We start from the raw sequence: 13,393 nt of genomic DNA on the forward strand, positions 1-13,393 counted from the left end.
TATAACCATAAAGCATTCAAGCCATAAACCAAAACACATTAACATCAAATTATTTTTTATTTTTTAAATTACACTGCACATTTTGTTTAAAAAAAAAAAGAGATCCTACGATACAAGCTATAATGTGGAATTATAAAACGTATCCTATATTTTGGAGGTGACTGAAAATGTAGGACTCACATTACGGTGGAGATACACCGTTTATTTAATGTCACTGTATATATACTACGTTGATATTATAGTGGCTCCTTTGTGACATCATAGCTCTTTCTTTTAGCTTTTGCGCGAAGATACCAAAGCCATTACGAAATAAACCAGTCACTTGTTAAAACATAATAGTGAGATGAATATCTGATTATGAAAAATAAAATTTATATTAGAGGGAAGTTGGTCGTTTTTGTTGAGGTGAGGTTTGATATGTTACATAAATGGTTTTAGGAGCCTCACTGTGTGTTATAGTCCGAGGCCCCATGTGGTGTGATTTTCTTCCTAAAAATTTCTGTCGTAAGAATTTTCGACCCACACCACCATTCCCCACGAAGTTTTTATAATTTATCTAGCATACAAGGACGACGGTTTTATAGTACCTCTTTTCAACAGTATGATCATACAAACACCCATAGGCATTACCTTTACGAGTGACCGGTATGCCTTTCTATGTTGTAGCAAGAATGCTCATTTCATTCTTCAACTGCTTAAAATATGTGATTGGTGAATGGAAGAAATAATAGAAAGCCTTATAAAGGTACATTTATACTTTGTTGGCTTCGTTTCCAGATGGAGATCCTTTTTCGTTAAGTAGTCTAATAATGCCTAAGACGAGTAGATGGCTTTATCCACTGTTCTTTGTGTTCATGGATTCGCATCTGCTTCAAGATGTTGCACTTCCCACGGCTTGGGTACGACCTGTTGGAAGTCTTTATGTTGATGGTCTTGGATTCACAGTTTGATCCACAGTCCTTTGTTTTCCAATGTCATTAAGTTAAAAGGTTATTCTCCTCTTTTAAATTCTAAATTCCTGGTTTGAACATATATCTTCATTATTTGAATGCATGAATATTTGCGTCGAAAAGGACTGTTGTGTATTTGTTAGAAAACGCCAAACAATGTCAAAATGTCATTATGCTACATGTCATCCAACCGTGACTTTATATTGGCTGTGGTTGTCAGGTGAATTGCTGATTGGCTTATTCAGTATCGTTGTAATGTAACGATATAACGTTTTACTATAACGTATCCAATTCCCAGAACCTACTTTTTATTTCTTTATCTTCGGAGACTTACTTCTGTAAACTGTTTATCATTTGTACATCCGGGAACTTTATAAATCAAGAAAGATATAACAAAATACTTTAGGTATGAGTGTGTGTGTGTTTTCTTATAGCAAAGCCACATCGGGCTATCTGCTGAGCCCACCGAGGGAAACTGAACCCCTGATTTTAGCGTTGTAAATCCGGAGACTTACCACTGTACCAGCTGGGGGCTTTCAGGTATGAAACTACAAAATCTGATTTTTATATAATTTTTTAGGTGGACGAGTACCATGTGATCAGGGGTTCGAGACATTTTAAGTTGTGAGCGTTTTAGAAAAGTGTCAGGTAATTTATCGACTAAAATGAGCCAGACAAACACCAGATACAAACTGGTTGCTTTGCTTTTGGCCAACAGCTCAAAATTATGGACGGCTAATCCAGAATCCCAGGAATTTATGATCCAGTCGTTCAACTCACTTACGCATTAGTTACCATGCACGTTTCATTTTTTTTAGATGCCTTCGAACGTGAAAGATTATTATTATGGTAACGACCATCATTCCAATTATATTCCAGAGAACCATTAAAGAAACGGAAATAAATTTGTGTTTATATTAGTGCCGGAAAAAAGTCTCTGTTTAACTTTCTTGTTGAAATATAGAAAACGTTTTCGTATCATTTTCATACTTTACTTGTTAATTACATTTTCCTTGGAGCTGAGTGTTTACATACAGTAAACAGGGTGCCGGAGAAAACATTTAATTGTTGCCAATAAATGTTTAGCAATGAGTGAGGATAAGGCATATCTACTACAAGAAAACTTTTATATTGTCACAGCTTATCTGCTGGTGATAAATAAAAAACATATTAGTTTGTTTTACAGAGTGTTAAGTGTTGTGTTAGAGACATATACTCTGCATGGCCACGTGGTTAAGGCACTCGACTCGTAATCCGAAGGTCGCAGGTTCGAATCCCCGTCGCACCAAACATGCTCGACCTTTCAGCCGAGTTGACGGTGGGTGGTGATGACTATCTACCTTCTCTCTTGTCTTACGCTGCTAAATTTGGGTCGCCCTCGTGTAGCTTTGCGCGAAATTCAAAACAAACCAAACCATAGCCATATTAATTACATTAACTGGAATGAAATCGAAAAATACCTTTATTTTTCTAATTAAATAATTATAAGTTCACAAATGTCATGGAACTTAGGTCTAGGTCACTAGTGTCAGAATGCAGTCTTTATGTATCTAAAGAGCTGCCCATGCGCATCGCGACAGATACTGAGGTGACGAACCAGGACATTTAGAAATAGGAGGTTGTCTCCACTGCAAGAACTGTTACACATTCACACACGCATGCATCATGGGAGATACGTCGGTGACCAATAAGGGCGTTCAACAACACTAGGTTATCTTTACTACAAGAATTGTTACACGCACACGCACACACAAATCAATACAAATATTTAGGTGAAAAACCATGAGCGCTCAGAAACATCAGGTTATTTTTAACGTAAGAACTGTCCCCTTATAAAAATTTGTTTGGTTTGTTTTTAATTTCGCGCAAAACTACACGAGGGCTGTCTGCGCTAGCGGTCACTAATTCAGCAGTGTAATACTAGAGGGAATACAGCTAGTCATCACCACTCACGGCAAACTCTTGAGCTACTCTTTTACCAACGAATAGTGGGATTTACCGTTACGTTATAACGCCTTCGCAGCTGAAAAGGCGAGCATATTTGGTATTACAGAGATTCGCACCCTCGATATTCAGATTACGAGTCGAGTGCCCTAACTACATGGCCATGCCGGGCTACTTACAAGGAGTGTCTCTGTTGAGTTAACTTTATAAAGTGACTATTTCCTGCGAAACACAAAAGATAAGAGCTACGCTACATGAAAGAAGAAAAAAACACGCATTTTGTTTAAAGACGTCGAACAGAATGTGGGTTAAGGACTGGAATTTGTACTGAAACACTGAGATACTTTTACGAGTCCACTTTAGGATTGTTACGAACTCATTTTAACTGTTCGCAAAGTTCGACCAAAGTTGTTTTAGAATACTTAAGCACCCTCGAGTTTCAGTCACCCGAAAGAAAGAAGCAACTTTAACGTGACATGCCAGTGTAGGATTTTAACTTCAAAATCTGTTTTATGTTTCTTTGTGGACGGTAATTTATTGTGTTCTTTTTTTTTGTAAGCTTGATTACAACATGAAGAGCATGAGAACATTTGTAGATTTGTCGTGACTTTGACCTGAGTCTTCAAAGTTGGACTCATTACATATATTCTCTAAAAACGTATAGTATGTTGAAAGATATTCCTAGAAGAGGTGTACAATAACTAAGTGGATTGTTTGTTTGTTTTTGAATTTCGCACAAAGCTACTCGAGGGCTATCTGTGCTAGCCGTTTCTAATTTAGCAGTGTAAGACTAGAGGGAAGGCAGCTAGTCATCACCACCCACCGTCAACTCTTGGGCTACTCTTTTACCAACGAATAGTGGGATTGACCATCACATTATAACGCCCCCACGGCTGAAAGGGCGAGCATGTTTGGCGCGACGGGGATGCGAACCCGTGACCCTCAGATTACGAGTCGCACGTCTTAACACGCTTGGCCATACCGGGCCAACTAAGTGAAACCGGCAAAAATGTCACTGGTATTAATGCAGAAATGTACATTAAAAGTTCACAATTAATAAATATTACGATATTAAGTATACTAAATATAAACAAATTTTTGTTAGGCTGATGTAAATAATTTTATTTTTTATTGTTGGCTTTGGTGCCATTTTTTACTAACCCTGGCTTATTACTGGTGTCGTTTTCTTTTCGATACGTTTCAGACATACTGTCTGACTTTGAATGTAACGGGGTTTCTCCGAAAACTTTTATATTTAAAGCTATTTCTGACTATAACGGTAACTAATCAGTGCACCTCTCTCAGGATCTTTCTGTCTAGACTGGCCCGGCATGGCCAAGCGCGTTAAGGCGTGCGACTCGTAATCCGAGGGTCGCGGGTTCGCATCCCCGTCGCGCCAAACATGCTCGCCCTTTCAGCCGTGGGGGCGTTACAATGTTACGGTCAATCCCATTATTCGTTGGTAAAAGAGTAGCCCAAGAGTTAGCGGTGGGTGGTGATGACTAGCTGCCTTCCCTCTAGTCTTACACTAGTAAATTAGGGACGGCTAGCACAGATAGCCCTCGAGTAGCTTTGTGCGAAATTCAAAAACAAACAAACAAAACAATCTTTCTAAACTAGGCGTAAAAATATTATTGTTTATTTCATTACATCTCGTCATGCGCAAAAATTACAAAATGGGCAATCTGTTCTTTGCCAAATACGGGTATCAAAACCCGAATTTTGGCGTCGTAAGCCTGCAGGCTTATCGCTGAGCCACAGGGGTCCTAATGATTGTGTGAATCGTTCGAAAGATAGTCAAAAATAAACGGATTCTGATAAGCTTCGTGTCTTCTGTTAGAAATATGTTTATCACACCTTAAGGGCCGGATTATGCGTGCGTTATAAGAGTAACATTCACTAGTTTAAGTAGGCGACGTTTTCAACTGCCGTTCTTCTAATCGATCACTTCAAAATTAGGACATTTAGCGCAGGTAATCCTCGAGTAATTTTACGCTAAAATCAACAAAAACGAAGAAACTATTACTTACCTACGCGCTAATAAAAATTATAGGATTAAAAATGATACATAGAATTTTTAGATATGACGGATTTTATAAATGCATTTTTGTAGGTTTTAGTCGAAAAATATTTTCTTTGAAATTAATTTGTTTAAATATCCAAACTGTTATAGTCAAGTTACATAAAAAAATATATATATGTATTTTTCTTAATATTTAATATTAGATTATTGACGAAATTCAAGCACAGATTTAAAACACTTTTAAAGTAACTAAATGATCATACACATGTTCATGTCTGATCAAGAAATCTTTAAGTCTAGGCTTACGGAATACAATAAGGTATTGGTATTTGGGAATTCAATTTTTTAGATTGTTTTGCTTTCAAAGTTTCCATTGGGATGTAATTGTGCAGCTTATCTCATGGACTGCTATATTTCACTGATAAAAAAAAAAAGAATAGTTCAGAGACTAAAATCTTTGGAAAAATGAGAGAGAGTTACGTCAGACGAAGAATAAGAAAGGGAACGGAGCTCGAAGAAAACAACTAATAAAGAGAACAAACCTTTGATGTCGAAACTTGTGCATGCGAAAGGGACGGCCACCCTTTTCAGAGTTATTGATGAGATGGTAGCTAAGGGAATAATGTGACCATGACACCGACTTGAAAACTAGTTAACTTTTTCACATTGAGTAACCTGAGGTCAGTTGGATGATGTGTTCTTAAACTTTGTATTTTTAATTTTCAAGAATAGAAAACCTTAAAGGAAATTAAGTTTAGACTATCTTTATAGTAATTGTGTATGTTACAGCTATGTTTAGACTATCTTTATAGTAATTGTGTATGTTACAGCTATGTTTAGACTATCTTTATAGTAATTGTGTATGTTACAGTTATGTTTAGACTGTCTTTATAGTAATTGTGTATGTTACAGTTATGTTTAGACTATCCTTATAGTAATTGTGTATGTTACAGCTATGTTTAGACTATCTTTATAGTAATTCTGTACGTTACAGCTATGTTTAGACTATCTTTATAGTAATTGTGTATGTTACAGCTATGTTTAGACTATCCTTATAGTAATTGTGTATGTTACAGCTATGTTTAGACTATCTTTATAGTAATTGTGTATGTTACAGCTATGTTTAGACTATCTTTATAGTAATTATGTATGTTACAGCTATGTTTAGACTATCTTTATTGTAATTGTGTATTCTACAGCTATGTTTAAACTATCTTTATCGTAATTTTGTATGTTACAACTATGTTTAGACTATCTATATCGTAATTTTGTATGTTACAGCTATGTTTAGACTATCTTTATAGTAATTGTGTATGTTACAGCTATGTTTAGACTATCTTTATCGTAATTTTGTATGTTACAGCTATGTTTAGACTATCTTTATAGTAATTGTGTACGTTACAGTTATGTTTAGACTATCTTTATAGTAATTGTGTGTGTTACAGCTATGTTTAGACTGTCTTTATAGTAATTGTGTATGTTACAGCTATGTTTAGACTATCTTTATCGTAATTTTGTATGTTACAGCTATGTTTAGACTATCTTTATTGTAATTGTGTATTCTACAGGTATGTTTAGACTATCTTTATCGTAATTTTGTATGTTACAACTATGTTTAGACTATCTATATCGTAATTTTGTATGTTACAGCTATGTTTAGACTATCTTTATAGTAATTGTGTATGTTACAACTATGTTTAGACTATCTTTATAGTAATTGTGTATGTTACAGTTATGTTTAGACTGTCTTTATAGTAATTGTGTATGTTACAGCTATGTTTAGACTGTCTTTATAGTAATTGTGTATGTTACAGCTATGTTTAGACTATCTTTATAGTAATTGTGTATGTTACAGCTATGTTTAGACTATCTATATCGTAATTTTGTATGTTACAGCTATGTTTAGACTATCTTTATAGTAATTGTGTATGTTACAGCTATGTTTAGACTATCTTTATCGTAATTGTGTATGTTACAGCTATGTTTAGACTATCTTTATAGTAATTTTGTATGTTACAGCTATGTTTAGACTATCTTTATAGTAATTGTGTATGTTACAGCTATGTTTAGACTATCTTTTTCGTAATTTTGTATGTTACAGCTATGTTTAGACTATCTTTATTGTAATTGTGTATTCTACAGCTATGTTTAGACTGTCTTTATAGTAATTGTGTATGTTACAGCTATGTTTAGACTATCTTTATAGTAATTGTGTATGCTACAGCTATGTTTAGACTATCTATATCGTAATTTTGTATGTTACAGCTATGTTTAGACTATCTTTATAGTAATTGTGTATGTTACAGCTATGTTTAGACTATCTTTATTGTAATTGTGTATTCTACAGCTATGTTTAAACTATCTTTATCGTAATTTTGTATGTTACAACTATGTTTAGACTATCTATATCGTAATTTTGTATGTTACAGCTATGTTTAGACTATCTTTATAGTAATTGTGTATGTTACAGCTATGTTTAGACTATCTTTATCGTAATTTTGTATGTTACAGCTATGTTTAGACTATCTTTATAGTAATTGTGTACGTTACAGTTATGTTTAGACTATCTTTATAGTAATTGTGTGTGTTACAGCTATGTTTAGACTGTCTTTATAGTAATTGTGTATGTTACAGCTATGTTTAGACTATCTTTATCGTAATTTTGTATGTTACAGCTATGTTTAGACTATCTTTATTGTAATTGTGTATTCTACAGGTATGTTTAGACTATCTTTATCGTAATTTTGTATGTTACAACTATGTTTAGACTATCTATATCGTAATTTTGTATGTTACAGCTATGTTTAGACTATCTTTATAGTAATTGTGTATGTTACAGCTATGTTTAGACTATCTTTAGTAGTAATTGTGTATGTTACAACTATGTTTAGACTATCTTTATAGTAATTGTGTATGTTACAGTTATGTTTAGACTGTCTTTATAGTAATTGTGTATGTTACAGCTATGTTTAGACTGTCTTTATAGTAATTGTGTATGTTACAGCTATGTTTAGACTATCTTTATAGTAATTGTGTATGGTACAGCTATGTTTAGACTATCTATATCGTAATTTTGTATGTTACAGCTATGTTTAGACTATCTTTATAGTAATTGTGTATGTTACAGCTATGTTTAGACTATCTTTATCGTAATTGTGTATGTTACAGCTATGTTTAGACTATCTTTATAGTAATTTTGTATGTTACAGCTATGTTTAGACTATCTTTATAGTAATTGTGTATGTTACAGCTATGTTTAGACTATCTTTATAGTAATTTTGTATGTTACAGCTATGTTTAGACTATCTTTATAGTAATTGTGTATGTTACAGCTATGTTTAGACTATCTTTATAGTAATTTTGTATGTTACAGCTATGTTTAGACTATCTTTATTGTAATTGTGTATTCTACAGCTATGTTTAGACTATCTTTATAGTAATTGTGTATGTTACAGCTATGTTTAGACTATCTTTATAGTAATTGTGTATGCTACAGCTATGTTTAGACTATCTATATCGTAATTTTGTATGTTACAGCTATGTTTAGACTATCTTTATAGTAATTGTGTATGTTACAGCTATGTTTAGACTATCTTTATCGTAATTTTGTATGTTACAGCTATGTTTAGACTATCTTTATAGTAATTGTGTATGTTACAGCTATGTTTAGACTGTCTTTATAGTAATTGTGTATGTTACAGCTATGTTTAGACTATCTTTATAGTAATTGTGTATGCTACAGCTATGTTTAGACTATCTTTATAGTAATTGTGTATGTTACAGCTATGTTTAGACTTTCTTTATAGTAATTGTGTATGTTACAGCTATGTTTAGACTATCTTTATAGTAATTGTGTATGTTACAGCTATGTTTAGACTGTCTTTATAGTAATTGTGTATGTTACAGCTATGTTTAGACTATCTTTATAGTAATTGTGTATGCTACAGCTATGTTTAGACTTTCTTTATAGTAATTGTGTATGTTACAGCTATGTTTAGACTATCTTTATAGTAATTGTGTATGTTACAGCTATGTTTAAACTATCTTTATCGTAATTTTGTATGTTACAGCTATGTTTAGACTATCTTTATAGTAATTGTGTACGTTACAGTTATGTTTAGACCATCTTTATAGTAATTGTGTATGTTACAGCTTTGTTTAAACTATCTTTATAGTAATTGTGTATGTTACAGCTATGTTTAGACTATCTTTATCGTAATTTTGTATGTTACAGCTATGTTTAGACTATCTTTATAGTAATTGTGTACGTTACAGTTATGTTTAGACTATCTTTATAGTAATTGTGTATGTTACAGCTATATTTAGACTATCTTTATCGTAATTGTGTATGTTACAGCTGTGTTTAGACTATCTTTATAATAATTGTGTATGTTACAGCTATGTTTAGACTATCTTTATAGTAATTGTGTATGTTACAGATATGTTTAGACTGTCTTTATAGTAATTGTGTATGTTACAGCTGTGTTTAGACTATCTTTATAGTAATTGTGTATGCTACAGCTATGTTTAGACTATCTTTATAGTAATTGTGTATGTTACAGCTATGTTTAGACTGTCTTTATAGTAATTGTGTATGTTACAGCTATGTTTAGACTATCTTTATAGTAATTGTGTATGCTACAGCTATGTTTAGACTATCTTTATAGTAATTGTGTATGCTACAGCTATGTTTAGACTTTCTTTATAGTAATTGTGTGTGTTACAGCTATGTTTAGACTATCTTTATAGTAATTGTGTATGTTACAGCTATGTTTAGACTGTCTTTATAGTAATTGTGTATGTTACAGCTATGTTTAGACTATCTTTATAGTAATTGTGTATGCTACAGCTATGTTTAGACTTTCTTTATAGTAATTGTGTATGTTACAGCTATGTTTAGACTATCTTTATAGTAATTGTGTATGTTACAGCTATGTTTAGACTATCTTTATCGTAATTTTGTATGTTACAGCTATGTTTAGACTATCTTTATAGTAATTGTGTACGTTACAGTTATGTTTAGACCATCTTTATAGTAATTGTGTATGTTACAGCTTTGTTTAAACTATCTTTATAGTAATTGTGTATGTTACAGCTATGTTTAGACTATCTTTATAGTAATTGTGTATGCTACAGCTATGTTTAGACTATCTTTATATTAATTGTGTATGTTACAGCTACGTTTAGACTATCTTTATAGTAATTGTGTATGTTACAGCTATGTTTAGACTATCTTTATAGTAACTGTGTATGTTACAGCTATGTTTAGACTATCTTTATAGTAATTGTGTATGTTACAGCTATGTTTAGACTATCTTTACAGTAATTGTGTATGCTATAGCTTGACTTGCTTTAAATTTCGTGCAAAGCTACATTAGGTGTATCTGCGCTAATCGCACATAATTTGGCAGTGATAGATTGAGACAAGGTACTTAGTCAACACCACGCACCGCCAAATCTTAAGTTACTCTTTTACCCACGAATAATGGGATTGGTTGTCACATAACGACATCTCTATCCAAGCGTCTTATCCAACGTGCCACATCAGATCCAGTTACGCAGAAATCCTATACAAAATTTCACTGATACGTTATTAAGCCGAAAGCCACACAATGGGCTATTGTGTTGTGCCAACCACGGGTGTCGAAACCCCATTTTTACTTCTTAGCGGAACAATCCTTTAAAGATATTGTTGAGCCACTCCGGGGGGGGATACGAATGAAGAGATAAACATTACTATTATTATTATGAGTTAACAATGTTAATTTTTGTCCTATGTCAACGAATGCGTGAAGGATTCTTTGGGCGTTATTGTTAACAGCAAATTAGCACAATAGATTATCTACTATACCGTCATATGGAACCTATAGATAAGTCTAGGGTTAGTATAAAAATATACAAGTGTTATTGTAATGCTAGACATAAGGTGAAATATTCTTATGCCAATTAAGGCTTCTTTTATCTCTATATAGCTTATCTGACGAGTACATTGTTTTATCTCGAGAAAGTCCAAGTTAAACATAACATCCTTCTTATTTTTTATACTGTGTATACCACGGAATCAGAGTGAACTTAAACTGCCAAAACAAAGATAAAATTAACATGTTTGTGGGTAACTTAGAATTTCAACCAGAAAGAGAAATGTCGGTAAAAGTTGTTGAAAATGTGAAATAGCCGTTCTTTCAAATAAAGTATGAAACTACCACTTATTAAGTTGGCAAAGTGTTTTGGTTATTAATTCAATTTATTACAGAAATCTAACACCAAAAATATCAATGAATTCATGGAGAAATATTTAAAGTGTTAGAAAATATATAAAGAAAATAGGAAGAGACACATTGAATAATTTATTATTTCAAAGGGCAGATTGGTATATGATTTATATTTGTTTACCATTTTGGAGATGGTACAGCTAAGAGAACTTATATGAAGATATCTGCTTTGATTTTCACCAAAACATTCAATTTTTCCTATACTGGAATTATCCGAATGCAAAATGTGAACAAAATATATGTGTGTGTACATATACGATTTAATATTTTCAGCGCTTTAAAGAACATGGTGCGTCACTTTCTTCTCGGTTAGGGGCTAAAATGTTAATACTTTCCAGAGAGAAGATGAGAAAAAAAGGAAAACGCCCTCTTGAAGTTACGTTTTGTGTAACCAAACACCCACATAAAAAGAGAGGAAGAGGTGGAAGCGTACATGAATGATCACATATTTTGCTCTCGACACCGAGGATAGGAAGTGACATGTATTTAAAAACAATAACCCCTGTAAAACGTGTTTTTCCGTCTTACACATCTACTACATAAGAAAACTGGAATGTCAGGGTTCAGTGAAACATTATTTGGTTCATGCTGTTTTCAGCAAGAAAGATTACCATAAGTCTAGCAAGCCAGGGACTACCAGAAAGTATAGCACAGACAGTTTTGTGTAGTTTTAAAAGTAAAACGTGCAGTTGCAAGTTGAATTTTATTTACTTATGTCTTAACATGTAAACGTTTCTTAAATATACGAGTTGCAATTTCTCAAAATGTTTCACGAACGTCTGATGTAACAGGGTATATATGGTCATGCTAATATTTTCATTATGCGCCAAAAATTCACTCTTGCATAACAAACAGTAAACTGACAAAAATGATAAAGTACGTGACATAATGTTCGGCGCCCTCTGGCGACGTTACAGTGTGGTATATTTATATATCTAAGGTTTGTGCAGTTCTAAACATTCCTTAAAATAGCCCTTGTTCGTAGTTTCGAACATGTTAGTAGTTAAAACTAATGACTGCCACTATAGTAACAGTTACAATTATTTACAGTATAGTGATGCATTTAAATATTAACTTTTAGTTTGCAATTATATGGGCCTGGCACGGTCAGCGGATAAGGCAGGTCTCGGGTTCGAATTCCTAACAAACAAAACATTTTCACACTTTCGATCCTATCATTCGTTGGTAAAAGACTATCCCAAAAATTGGTGTTTGATGTTGATGACGCACCTCTAGTCTCACACTAATTAACAAAGGACAGCTAGCTGCGCGAAATTCTATTCTAACCAAATCCGTGTGGTGAATCAAAATATTTTTCGCACTTTGAGTTATTGGTGTGTTGTAAGAATGACAGTAAATCTTTTCGCGAGTACAGTGAGTGGTAAGGTGCTGTTTACTAACTCTCTTTCTTCTCGTCTGTAATTCATGGTTAGGCACGGCAACAGTTGATGTTAATAGCTTTGCAACAGTCCCGGCATGGCTAGGAGGTTAAGGCACTCGACTCGTAATCTGAGGGTCGCGGTTATGTATCCCCGTCACACCAAACATACCTGCTCTTTCAGCCGAGGGTTAGTTATAATGTTACAGTCAATCCCACTATTCGTTGGTAAAAGTGTAGCCCAATAGTTGGCGGTGGGTGGTGATGTCTAGCTGCCTTCCCTCTAGTCTTGCACTGCTAAATGAGATACGACTAGCGCAGATAGCTCTCGTGTAGCTTTGCGCGAAATTTAAAAACAAACAAACGAATAAGATTTGCAATAAAAACAAACACACATCGATAAAATCACACTGAAACTCAATGTTGGAGACATTAATTACTAATACCAATAATGGATCAAACAATAAATGTGGTATTTATTAGGAATTCCAAGAGATGATTTAACTCCAGAGATAACAGGATTTACTTAAGCGACTACAGGATTACACAGTAAAATACGGATAAAAGTCGAAGTCTTTTGAAAAGTAAGTTTAACCCTTCCCTTGTCTATTTTCATCCTACGTGTTTGGTTACAATAAAGAAGGCTAACGAGAGAGATTACACGTTCGTATGGAAGTTATTTCATAAATATAAAGTATCATAAACGTACCAATAACACCTTTCTTTGTTTTTACTATGCATTATGTTCCCCAGTGGCTCTGCCGTAAGACTGAAGGCGTCCAGCGTTCGAAACCGGGTTTGGGTACCCATGGTGGACAAAAGAACA

At 33.6% G+C, this 13,393-nt stretch overlaps 1 protein-coding gene across 2 annotated transcripts in view; it reads right to left on the bottom strand.

Moving 5' to 3' along the window:
• Positions 1 to 13,393, bottom strand: part of LOC143246626 (cell adhesion molecule Dscam1-like) — a 158,893-nt gene that overhangs the window by 98,520 nt on the left and 46,980 nt on the right. The window lies entirely within an intron of this gene.

The sequence above is a fragment of the Tachypleus tridentatus genome, chromosome 3 (assembly GCF_004210375.1).
Source record: "Tachypleus tridentatus isolate NWPU-2018 chromosome 3, ASM421037v1, whole genome shotgun sequence".
Lineage (NCBI taxonomy): Eukaryota > Metazoa > Arthropoda > Merostomata > Xiphosura > Limulidae > Tachypleus > Tachypleus tridentatus.